Source organism: Cuculus canorus, chromosome 3, assembly GCF_017976375.1.
Source record: "Cuculus canorus isolate bCucCan1 chromosome 3, bCucCan1.pri, whole genome shotgun sequence".
Lineage (NCBI taxonomy): Eukaryota > Metazoa > Chordata > Aves > Cuculiformes > Cuculidae > Cuculus > Cuculus canorus.
The window spans coordinates 79,163,037-79,172,185 of NC_071403.1; the positions used below are offsets into that span (position 1 = coordinate 79,163,037).

The 9,149-nt window shown below is 42.3% G+C and overlaps 1 long non-coding RNA gene across 1 annotated transcript; it reads right to left on the minus strand.

Annotated features, from left to right (window-relative positions):
• Positions 1-692: 692 nt before the first annotated feature.
• LOC128851804 (uncharacterized) lies at positions 693-4,133 on the minus strand. The gene is made up of 4 exons (XR_008449275.1): positions 4,078-4,133; positions 2,232-2,359; positions 1,993-2,116; positions 693-809 (listed from the first exon to the last, which is right to left on the minus strand). It is a non-coding gene; the product is annotated as an uncharacterized LOC128851804 (long non-coding RNA).
• Positions 4,134-9,149: the final 5,016 nt, after the last annotated feature.

The window sequence follows — 9,149 nt, forward strand, 5'->3', positions numbered from 1 at the left end:
CAAAAGGACATAAGCTCTAGTAGCATAACTATGATACAAGATGCACTTCAGCCTCCAAGAGGTTTCCCACCAGGTCCTTGTCTGGGGCTCGGATGCCTTAGACTGGATCCAAGCGCACAGATTAATCATTTTGCTCCTCAAGGCTGCCCATTATTCTGAAGCTGAATATTTGGGAGAATATATGGTATCACAGATCCACCTACAACGTACCTGTTGGGCACAGCTTATGCTTTTCTTCCCTAAATTCTTGCAAACTGGCCCCACTGGAAGTTGACTACACTGTACTGTAGATGAAAGTCCCATCTGCTGCCATTTCTACCAGCTTTACATTTGTGACTTCAGAGGAGTTTCTTTGACTTCTAATTGTTTGAGAGAAAAGAGACTAAAACTGAAAAATCTTCCTCTGGTGGCACACTTCACCACATACTTAGTGAAATATGAAGACCTTTTTAATAGAAAGTAATATATTTAAACAAATTAAAAATAGCCCCACTAATTTCTTTTTAATCATAAGCTAACTTAGGTGTGTGACCTCTTTATTTCCTTTTGCTGTTTCTCATCTTTAGTGATTTGAGACCTCACATCTAGGGGGTTTATTCTTTTCTTTTTTTTTTTTCTCCTCTTCTTCCCAGGGAAATGAGAGATGAACACAAAAAGAACAAGGCTGCTTGCGGTACCTGAAAAACACCAGTGTAGAAACAGGTCCATTGCTTCCTTTCATCCCATTTTAGATACAGGAGGCCTGATGGATCAGCTTTTCCTTCAGGAAAGCCAGGATTAAAGAGGTCAGGTCAGCAGTGTGAGAATGCCTTTAAGAACAGTGTGGGAACACAAGACTTCCTTATTAGCACGGTAATGTACTGAACCTGAAGCTCATTTAAACAAGATGGGGGCAGTTGACTTCTTCCCCCCTCCTCAGCCCAGGTCTGCTGTGTCCTTAGAGCTGTTTGATCTGCCAAGCGACAAATCTCCAAAACCAGTGTGTTACTGAAAACTGTATAAAACAGAACAAGTACAACATTAGGATTTACTGACTACTGTAAAGATTGCTCTTAAGATTCAAAGGCAGGGGCTTTACAGGGGAAAAGCATGACCGCAAAGGCCCAGCTGAGATTACAGAAGGTGAAGAGATACCAGACAGTTTAGCAGAAATGCATTCCCGTGCCCCGCCAGCATCAGTGCATGCAAACAGCCGTCACGCAGGGCCATGGCACCCAGCCCATACCACCAGCCCCTCTGCCCCTCATTCCCACAGCCCTGGCTGGCACAGTCCAGCTGGTGATGCACTCTGGGCTCTGGCCACAGCTCAGTGCTCTAAGGAGAGGCAGGGGCTGCCCTTTGCCTGGCACAGCTGGTTCCAAACAGTTCTGGATGCTTCCCACAGCTACACCCCAGGACACAGCCCAGCCCCCTCATAGCTTCCTCACAAGGGGAGCAGGAGGAGGCACTGATCTCTGCTCTCTGGTGACAAATAATAGGACCCAAGGGAATGGCAGGAAGGTGCATCGGGGAGGTTTAGGTTGTATATTAGGATAAGTGTTTCTCTCAGAGGACGGTGGAGCGCTGGAACAGGCTCCCCAAGGAAGCAGTCACAGCACCAAGCTTGACAATATTCAAGAAGCATTTGAACGACGCCCTCAGACACATGGTGTGAATGTTGGAGTTGTCCTATGCAGGGACAGGAGCTGGGGTCAATGATCCTTGTAGGTCCCTTCCATGTCAGGACATTCTATAATTATTATAATCATTAAAAATAATCATAAAAATAATGGCTTTTCTATTCACACAGAAAACGTTTCTCTGCTTTAGCTGTAATGTTAGGTACTCTAATCTTTCCCTGTTGACAAAAACATGCTACTTTTTTTCTGAATTCTCTTTTCAAGCCTAGGCTACCCACCCACACACATGCATACTGTACACATGTAGTATTTCTGAGACACAGAAATGTTATATAGCCTTGTCTGCAGGAATGAAAGGGCTGAGCACACCCACCTGATGCACCAGCATCCCCAGAGTAGTCAATGGGAGAAGGCTCTTCTTACATCAAAGTTGTCAGGTGGGGTTTTCTTCTTCATACAGGCATCCTCTTTGCTTTTTTTCTTACGTTAATTATATCCTAGAGCAGTAAGCAGCTCTTGTAGCACTTACAGAGATTGCTTCTCATACGTTAAGGACCTGAACAAATGAAGATTTTAACTCTAGTAATGCATAAATATCATTGTCACATTTACCTGAGACACCAGCATAAGCATGCCCTCTGTCTTCTCAAGTCCCCGCAGTACAAACAGATTCTTCATCCATTGGAGATGCAGGCAAAACCTTCAGGGTTCCTAGCAGTGCATTTTCACCCGCTGAAGGACTGAGACAGAAACAAAAAGAGCCAGATTAATATCAATGCAGACCTAAATAATATCTCAATATCTTATAGACAAATGATTTGCAAAGAAATATCTGTTCTTATCACAAGGAAAGATCTATAACTTACGCTTAGTCTTTCATCACTAGCAGGAAGTATACAGCAACTTACACCAATCCACTAGCTGTTCTTATTTTCCTCCATACACGTATTTATCTCTCTGGCTCACTCTTTATCAATCCCGCCACCCATGATCACCAAAGTGTAAAGCTTATGTGGGGTCCAAGCCAGACCTCCCATTTGGGTAGGAGTTTCTGCTTTTCCCTGACCAAGAATAAGAAGTGCATGGCTTGTTTTCATACTCTAAGCTACATTTTTTCCCTGCCCACAGCTGAAATCCCATCCTGATGTGACGTCATTTTGTCGTGATGGGATGCTGTGTGGTTAAAATGTGCGTGGCAAGAGTCTCGGCACTGTAAATCTCAACAGGAGGGGCTGGAGATGAGCTTTCCACCAAGTCTATACACATCTCAGCCTGAGGTTTCAGGTCAGGCATAGTTTGAATTCCAGTTGTTAAAGTTACCAGCTTGTGCACCCGTGTCCCTCCAGCTCCCAGAGAGGCTCTAAGGTTGCTTCCAGCCTCTGCCTCAATTGTTTTCAGTCTAATATTTGGATTAAGATTTACTGGTACATTTCTTGCTTCCCAATCCATGAGGACAGTGATCCTATCACTATGCATTTCTTCCACAGCAAACTGCACTTCTTTCCCAGAAGCACCAAGATCCCTCTTATATACATACGTGTGCCTGGTGAAACCTGAATCTCTAGGATTTTGCAGGAAGATCAAATTTCAGCATTGATAGTCATTCATTCATTCATTCATTCGTTGCAAAAGATACACGGATTTCTTCCTGCCCAAGTATGAAAGCTATTTTTTCCAAGGAATATTGCGTGCTGTAGCCTGCAACTGGCTGCCCTGTTTAGGACATGTGTCCTTTGTAAAAGATTCCCCCATTACATCAGCTCAGACATCATCTTGCAAGAAAGCTTCCAAGTAGGAAAGCATATGATTTTTAGTTTGGCACTGTGATACTACTACTAGTAAACAGAGTAAACATTTTCTGCTATAGCCTGGGAAGTGTTTGCCAAAACTCAGGGGTTTGTATAAAAATAGCTGCATGTCCACATTGGTTATCCTCTCAGAAACTTTAAAAAAAAAATAAACATATTCTTTGGTAGATTTACCCTGCACTGCCCAGCCACATTAAGCCACAGTAAACTACAGTGTTATGGTTGTCATAACATTTTGGTCTGTACTGCTTGTGACACGAATAATCTATTAAGATATGTAAGGTGCAAAATGCTATCTTTATGTCTCTGAGTTCCTGCAAGCTGCTGTAACAACCCAGCACAATTACTGCTGGAGTGGTACAGCAGTGACTCCCTGCCAGTGCTGCAGCTGATCAGAGGGTCCAGGCCAGCAACTCCAGGCAAGCTCGGCCACAGCCGTCAGGGCTACAGGGACCAGCCTTCCTCCCACTGTACTTCCCCTCCTCCTCCCCTATTCCAGCCTGTCATCAATCTTACTAAAATGACAGCAGACAGATGTTAGCCTTTGCAAAGATCAAATGAAATCTATGGCTTTAGGGCTGTTCACCAAGGAGCAGAGTAGTCTACACCAGACACAGGCACCAGCAGTCACCTCTTCTGCATCAACCCACCTTGAATCAGTTTGGCAGCCATCACAGTCATCTCTCCACAGGCAACTAAAGATCTGAAATAGATTTTGACAAACTTTAATATTTTAGCCTCTCCATGGAGTTAGGGTTTGGGGTTGTTTTTTTTTTGGGGGGGGGGGGGTTGTTTGTTTTGGGTTTTTTTTGTGTTTGGGTTTTTTTTATGGTAAGATTGCTTATTCAAAAACTTTCTTGGGGTGAGAGTTTTGAGCGTGTTTGGGGCAATGTTGGAAGGGAGCTTGTGTTTGACACATTGACAAGCAGCTCAGGAGTGCACAGAAGCAGGGATTCATTTGGGCTTAGTCTACTTGGCACTTACATGTTCAGCAACTTGAATTCTGCTAGCAAAGGGGAGGAGAGGGAAAAAAAAAAAAAAAAGATTACTCCATGGCATAAATATGCTGTATGTGCCCTTGTCTCATGCAATTTCTTTACATCGATGTGCAGGAATATTTATCCCCAGTAGAAATGTTTAACTAATCTGGTAAATGTCAAGCCATATGGTGTACATTGTAAGGATTTCATCAGGCCTTTTTAACTCTTTATGAAAGTCTCTCCCTCTCTTTCTCTAAGCTTCCTCTCTCCTTTTTTTTTAATTTTTTTTTTCGCCTTTGTTGCTGCCTCAGAAAAGCCTATGAGGAAGGAGATAGTATACAGTGTTATTAACATTAGTTAGATCAGGGATGTGATGTTCATAGCTTATATAATAGTAACTAGAACTATCAAGCAGAAGTGCAACCCATGAGGCGCCTTTATGCTGGGCGAAGAAATGTGCTGAATGTAATTTTTATCAGCAGTGACCTGCAGAAGAAAATCACCAATACTTTTTTTAAAACAAACTGTCCACCCCAACGATGCACGAAATTCCCAGGGGCTACCTCATCTCTTATCGCTTCCTTTGAATAATCAAGTCTTTACAACAAATAAACTGCAATTCTCCAGCACTTTCAACTAAAGGAAATGTTTCTGTACTGTAACTATCTAGCATATCTCCCAGAAAGATAGAGTGCAATTTACAATAAGCAATATCAAAAAAGAATAAACCGTTATGCTCGTGCCAATCCTTATTCATGGTTTTATAACAAGACATATCTGTTTTCTTCCTATAAATCTTGACTCTATTTTTAGAGTTTGCAAATAATGACTCCAGTCTTTGGCTGTCTGCCATTTCTGTGAAAAACTAGAATAGCCACAGTGCAAGACTACAATATTTAAAAATAAAGGGGAAAAGCTAAAAAAAAAAAAAAAAAATAAAGAGAGAAAACTTACTGAACTCTGTGTGTTTCCTGCTAGGACAGACCATTCAAGATAGTGCTAAGTGGTGCAAGTGTGCAGAACGGGCACCAGAGAAAGCAGGAGCAAGCTGGAAATTTGGCTGACTTTCCACACCTATTTCAGATTCCTTTTGCCCAAAACAAATTGTAACGTCCTGTACCTATGTGGGCCCTCCACTGCATTCATCAGGCACTTAAACCCAGGAATCCTGAACTTCTCTGCTGGGTACTGCTGCTGCCTTTTCAACTTAGTGGTCACCAAACCTGCTTTTAGTGTCTGACTCTGAGGGCAAAGCATTATAGAGAATTTCTTGCTCTAGTACAGCCCGGGAATGAAAAAAAACCCAACAGGAGAAACTACCACCCTCAGCCGTGGCCTCTGGACATTTGAGAGCGGTGGAAGACTAGGGAGGGGGAGCTGCAGGTCAAGGAAAGGATAAGATCTGGGTGGCTGGGAATGGGGAGGGAGAAAAAAGAATGTAGTGAAGGAGGTAGAGAAGGAAAAGCAGGGAAATGACAACATGCAGATAAATTTAGCTCTGAATCCAAACTTTGGGGGGAGGGGAGACGTTTCCTGCCCCAAACCTCTGCACTTTCTGAAATTCTCCCATATCACAAGTGATTTACCTGTAAAAAGAACTAAAAGGAGAAAAAAAAAAAGAGGGAGAAAATTGAAATAAACAACTCTCTGCTGTTTAAACAATCTTTCCATCCTACTCTCCCAGGGTCAAATGGAAAGAAAGAAAGAAAGAAAGAAAGAAAGAAAGAAAGAAAGAAAGAAAGAAAGAAAGAAAGAAAGAAAGAGAAATCACTTTAAAAAGAGGATCTTTAGACAAATGCATTAGCCCTTTTCATCAAAGTAACAACAGTATATCAACTGTTAACACAAAGTGCCTTCCCCACATACCTGCCAGTTCTCTAACTCCAAAATATTTATTGGTACATTATACTTAACATTTCATCATTATTAAGGACATTGGTGAGTAGTAGTACGACAGCTACCAGTGTAGTTGTCTGAGCTACGTTATGTGCAAGCATTTTGGGAAAAGGAGAGGGGTGAGGCTAAGTTGTAAACACACTGAAAAAAAGAACAAGATGACTAACATTAATAATTAATCAGGAGCACTAGTCCAAGACTTTTACTGTGAAAGCTATGAGATGAATGTATCTATTAGCCAAGTATATTTCTTTAAAAAAAAATTCTCACACTAATGTGTTTCTAATAACAGCATTATCTGGCTGTATAGACAGCTCATGCCTGAGCAGCCTCTCAGTATTCAGGAAGTTGTTGACAAAGACTTCTGCGATAGCCTGTGTGATTTTGTGTTATTTCCTTTAATTGAACCAATAAGACCTGCACTCCTGCACTCCTGACCTTTGCTCAGAAGGCTAATTCGAGATTAGGGTAGTCTGAAAGTAAGAAATAGGGAATGTATTTTTAAAGCACAGAAACATTTCTATAGTAATAGAAGATTAAGATCGATTTCAGTACTAGGATCCTTTCAGCCTTAAACAACTCTACTCATAAAGGGAACTTTGGAAGGACTTTGGTGAGACAATATAGTATCTTAATTTCAGAAAAGTTAAATTCACTCAGCTTTGTCTTTGTGCTGAGTGTTTTAGGGCTTGTAATAAAGATGATACCCATGACTTTGAGTCCTTCGTGTCTTTACAGTCACCCAGCAGGACATTCAGAAGTCCCTTAGGAAAACTTACACAAGAGCATAAAATATGTCATGCCAGATAAATTATTCTTTGTGGCTCTTATATAATTCTGGTCTAGTACTGAACATTGCAATATTTAAGCCACATGTAGTAGCCAGCGAATGAATGAGACAGGCTCCTTGGTGGGAGAAGGAGACCCCAAGTGATTTGGGAGAAAATGGGAAAGCTAGTGTTTTGATTACATGTGTGAACATCATGCCAATATAGTAAAGAGATACTGCTGCATGACTTTTTGCCAAAATACAGAAGAATGACTAAGGCCCAAGTGAAAAAATGGGACCAAACTGCGGGGGGAGTGTGTGTTTTTTTTAATATGTGTGGATTTACTCTATGTGTTCTTAAGCACAGTGATAAACAAATAGAGGCTGTCTGAGGGATGGACTGTGACCCAGGATTCAGTGCCTACTCCTGCTTCTGTTCCTGCCTCCCTACAGGTCTGTGGCTGCAGGAGTGCCTGGGTGTGCTGTGGCTGCAGCCTCACTGGGCCACACTTGAGCCAGCCGCAACATAAAAGAAAACCTAGAAAAGCTGATACAGAGTTTTATTCTCTGGCTTCACTTTCCCCATGCATTTAATAAGGCTCCAACTTATGTTTTCTCACACGGGGGCTGGAGGTGCAGACCTGTGCTTTTCACAGGGAGTAAGAGGCAGTAACAAACCACTCTGCTGAATCCATACTACTTGCTACATAGTGTGGGGACAGGATGAAAAGGAGCAGGAGAACAGTTAACTGCACTACCCTTCCGTGGTGCTGTATACAGAAATCTCATATTCAGAGACAGATCATTATGTTTCCTCAGCTACAATGTTCAAATGGCTCTGATCGTGCTGTCCTATACAAGGACATTCACGAAGTCAGAAGTGTGGCTGCAGGTAAAAGACCCAACACTTGCTGCTGCAGCGTAGATTTAAAGGCCGTTCCCTCTGTTTACAAATGTAGATATTGTAATGTTGCTATTCAAACAGACCTCTGTGGACTTTTGCTTGTGGATTTTATTATAGCACATTCCCGAGTATGCATGGCACCTTTCCTCTGAAATATCTGCTGTTGTGCCCTTTGTGCTTTAACTTCTGCTTTTGTTACTTTTCTTGCTGGCAGGATTTAAAAAGTAGGAAATGAACTTTCCCTTCTCTTCTTTTAGTGATGTTCATGGCATGTGAGCTGCAGTTGTGTTGTATTCCCTGAACTTTGCAGCCACTGGAAACATGAACAGTATGTCAACTTGTTCCTGTCTTTGCAAGAGAATTCAAGGTCAAGCTGACCAGTGAACTCTCATATTTAAACAAAGTCAAGGCTCATCTACAGCACCGAAACTGCCTCTAGGAAAGATGTTAACCCTGTGCTGGGCCTCCAGACAGCACAGGCGGTGTCATGGCTTTTAAAGCAGTTTTCTGCTGCTGTCAATAAGAGCTGGACACACTGCATATGTCTACCGGACCTAAACAAGTGTCCCTTCTTTGGATGTGCACCGTGCACAGGAGGCCCTCAAGGGGTTAATACATGCCATTCCTGAGTTCAGTGAAGGGACAGGGAGAGCCAAACAGCGGGAATTTCAGAATGTTAATAGCCTCTTCTCTTCCGATTGGCCCAGAACAAATGCAGGGTACAGTAAATTGTCCTTGTCAGCTTAGCTCACATGATGATATGCTTTATTTCTAGACATGCCTTGAATCTGTCCCTTGAATTTATGTTCAGAAAATAAACACTTCCAGACGGCAATAAAGCATTCAGTTGTAGCGGGCTATTGCACAGTCTCAAGCCAACCAAACCCATTTGCTTTAGAGTTTCTAGAGCCTGCAAACCTTCAGCTCTGTACTTGTGCTCCTTCAGTTCCTGCTTACATTAGCAAGTGCCCTGCCTTGGACTTGAGGATATGTCCCAGCTTACTCAAGAAAGCTCCAGAGTTTCACTTGGTTTCCATGAGGGTACCATCCTGAAAGATAACATCAGGCAGGCCAGTTCATGCACACAGACCAACCCTCCCATCTTTTATAGCAGGCAACATTGAGAGAAAAGAAAAGAAATCATTTAATGGCAGCAAGTTGCAAAATAAAGAT